Below are 3886 nucleotides of genomic sequence, written 5' to 3' on the forward strand. Positions count from 1 at the left end.
CTCCCCTGCTCACGCTGTCTCTCTCTCTCTCTCCTAGAACTAAAATAATAATAATAAAAAAAAATTTTTTTAAAAATTAAAAAAAAAAAAGAAAGGAAAAGGATATGTGCCAGGATCCTCAGTAAGTAATAATCCTTATTAAAATATCCCGTACTTTGGGATTTTTGAGAACGCTCACAATCTGTTAGAAATTGATTTGTAACGTGAGCTATATTAGGCCATACCTCCACAGGCTTCTAGCCTTTTGACTATGTTCTGGCAAATTATTATTTCTCCAGACATTTCTTTTTTGTGTGTTTATTTTGTCTATTCTTTCTATATATTTCATCTTTAGAATAGAAATCTATGTTCCTTTTAACAATAGCTTAACATTATTTATTTTTATGTGAACTTTATAAAATATATGTTTTCCATTGAAGAACATCTGCATTTTAGGGTCAGCTGATCACTATTTTTGCAAGTATTTTTTTAAGTTGATTTTTTTAATTAAAACACTATATAGACACTTATCTTTGATCCATCTCCGTCATCTCCAAACCCAAGCAGTTCTCATTGGTGCCACCATCTGCCCTCCCCCAGATAACGGCTAGTAAAGATCGGAAATGGTGACCAAAGTGGTTCCTTAGTCACCACTGTGATTGACAAGTTTCCTAAACTACTTCCTCGTCAGGTAATAATCTGCCTCGGTTTTGAGTTCCTCATTTCTCGCAGCACTTAAAATTATTCTCAAAACCAAATGACATTCCATTGATTTTTAAAAAATGACAAAATTTTTAATCAAAATTTAAAAGTCTTAGCATTACAAATACTTGAAACAAAATTAAAGGCACTTCTATTATTGCAGTGGAACTGAATTTGGTGTAAACAATGATGTTAAAATTAATGTTTTTTTCCTTTATGACGCCACCTCTCTTTCCAGTGTTTTCACTGTCTTGCCTTAGGCATCCACACAAAACACTTGGGAACTGACAGCCAGCACAACTCACACATATAACTGTTTCTTTCCACACTTCCTTAGGACTTCTCCTAAGCAGTTTGTCACTATAATGATGTTTACAAATTGTGACAGGGAAACTTGATTAGGTGCTCAAAGGAAAATGGATTTCTTATTATGACATTTTAAGACTTCACATTCTGGGACTTTAACACCATCTGTGTAGGAGACGAGAAATGACCACAACCTAACAAGGTCTATAATAGTTACTTCTGACAAAAAAACAAAACCTCCTTGTCACCTTATTTCATAGCAGCCAGAGTAATCATGACCAGAAATCATTTAAGGTTTGGGCTGGAAGAACAGGAAGGCTTACCCAAAATAAGTAATTAAAAATTCAGCCTGAAGCAACCCGTTGTGAGAATTTCAAGTCTTCTAAATCCCAGTAAGGCAGGAAACCTGTTAAGGGGCTAGGCTGCTGGTAGAATTCAGGATTTCCTTTCTTGACAGAAAATTAGATGAGAATAGAAAAATGAATCTTAAGACTTGTCACATATTTTAGCTTTATTTATCTCTTTTCTCAGCAGGTATCTCGTCCAGGAATATAGAAATAGAAAGCAGGGAAAATATGTATACAGAGTCAAGACAATAAAATGCCTCTCTCCGGACCTAAAAGTGGCCCCTGAAATTAGATGCAACTACCAGGTAAAGAACATAATCTCTATAAAACTTGAAAAAACATAGAGTTCTGTTTTGTATATTGAATATAAAATATACACTTGTTACTAATTTCAATATCAAAAATAGTCATCAAATTAGAAAGTAATCTGATGATTTGTGAATCAATATTTTCTGTTTTTTTACAAAGTATAGTTGCTCTGAAAAGGCGTGATTCTAACTCTGTATCATTCTGGAAAAGGCAAAACTATAGAGACAGTGAACAGATTAGTGGTTTTGGGGGGCTGGAGGAACGGAGAGATGAATAGGTAGAGCACAGAGGATTTAATATATGATATTTTAAGGTAAATTCATATCATTATACATTTGTCGAAACCCACTGAACTTACAACACCTGATGTGTTTACCTAATGTGAATTACGGATGGAGGGTGATAATGATATGTCAGTGCAGACTCATCAGTTGTAACGAATGTTCCAGTCTGGTGTGGGATGTTGACGATGAGGGAGGCTAGGCCTGTGGGCACCAAGGAATCTCTGCACTTTCACCTCAATGTTCCTGTGAACCGAAATCCCCTCTAAAAAATAAAGGTTAAAAAGTCTGGTTGGTTAAAAGTATAGCTGGAAGCTGAGTAAACAACAAAATAAAAGATGGCAGGCATTGCTCCACAAAACCTCCCATTAAGGAATCATAAGCAACAGCAATAAATATTTTAAGAGGAACTGTATGACACCAGGAAAAAGGTTAGCTTCAAGCGGAAATTCTTGTACAAAACCCCATAACCATCTGATCGCGTACAAAACAGAAGCGTTACAATGGATCGGTGTGATTATATGCACATGTTCTCTCATAACAACAAGAGGTGACAAAAAGGAGGCTTGCTTCGTGTGTCCAGCTTGCAAACGGAAACATGCTTTAGCAATAAGACTTCCTCAACTGAAAATAGAACTTTGGAGTTCAAGTTTGAGCTATACCTTCTTTTGATGATGTTGAGTCAGTTCCTCTCTGTAATCTTGTTCAGAGAAGCCAGAATTTTGCTGGGATATCAGGTTGTTCAAGCATTTCAGAATGTTCACGCTTCTGTCACACTTCTCTGTGGAAGGAAAAGCCTTACTTGATTCGTTTTCATGAGATTAACTCATAACCTTGTGTTCTTTTTTATTTTATTTTATTTTTTACTGTCACATGCATTTTTAAATTTATTTTAACAAGGCTCCCTTAGTAAAGCCATGTTAGGGATTGCCTTCTGTATTGTAAGCACCAGAAACTGGAAGGTTAGCAAAAAGATTACACCAGCCATCTTATGCCAAAGGAATATGTTGGAGAATAAAAATCATGGTAAAAGTAACTTTTGATTCCATATCTGTAAAACATGGAAGCCCTTTCTTATGTGATCAACTAAAATTTGGTATATTCTCTACATGATAAGTTCCTTCAAAGAGGTTGCCTGCTCCAACAGGAATCGTTTGCTCTTGTTCCGTACTGTCCCACACCCCATAAGCTCTCCAAACAAAGTACTCTAATAAAATTTTTCTTAAAAATTCAAAGCCTACAGATTTCATATTATGACTATATCTCTAACTTTTCTTATGTATCAAAGTCAGTGTGGAATGAAAATAACTTTAGAGGACTTTTGATTTCCAATGAGATAATTTAAACAGAAAATGGGGTAAGCATCCCCTAAGTTTCTCTTAGATTCAAAGGTGGTTGGTGTATAGCTATGAATATTTTAATAGATGTTTAACTGAAGTCAAGTTCTGGAAAACTTGATTGGCTAAAATGTCAAAATAGGAAAATTCCATAAGGTGAATGAAGATGTGATTAAACACAGAAGTAAACTGTACACCGTATGTGGGTAAATCTGAAAACTATTCACAATGAGAAATAAAAAACAATGCCAGGTTCAAATTCAATTAACAAACCATCCAGACTGTCTAGCTGTACGATACACAGGCAGAAAAATGCTGAGTATGAAACATTACTCAGTGAAAAAAAAAATACTTGTATTCTTAATAGAGGGAACACTTTAGAAATTATATAAGTTTCACAAAAGCCTCATAGTCTCAGCATGCGATTTATAAAAGTGCAAAAAGATAAAATGTCCCCTAGTACAGTAGACAGCAAACAGACCTAAAGGTTATTATTCAATATGATATATGTATATATACAATTTATTATCTCTGGGAGCAGGGGTGGCTCAGTAAGTTAAGTGACCAACTCTTGATTTTAATCTTATGGTTTGTGGGTTCAAGCCCCGTGTTGGGCTCTGTGCTG

General features: G+C 35.1%; 1 long non-coding RNA gene across 1 annotated transcript; it reads right to left on the reverse strand.

Annotated features, from left to right (window-relative positions):
- Positions 1-1480: 1480 nt before the first annotated feature.
- LOC144219154 (uncharacterized) lies at positions 1481-2683 on the reverse strand. Its single transcript, XR_013331321.1, has 2 exons — positions 2587-2683; positions 1481-2189 (listed from the first exon to the last, which is right to left on the reverse strand). It is a non-coding gene; the product is annotated as an uncharacterized LOC144219154 (long non-coding RNA).
- Between the last annotated feature and the right edge of the window lie 1203 nt (positions 2684-3886).

The sequence above is a fragment of the Crocuta crocuta genome, unplaced genomic scaffold, assembly GCF_008692635.1.
Source record: "Crocuta crocuta isolate KB4526 unplaced genomic scaffold, BGI_CrCroc_1.0 C29554310, whole genome shotgun sequence".
NCBI classification, from domain to species: Eukaryota; Metazoa; Chordata; class Mammalia; order Carnivora; family Hyaenidae; genus Crocuta; species Crocuta crocuta.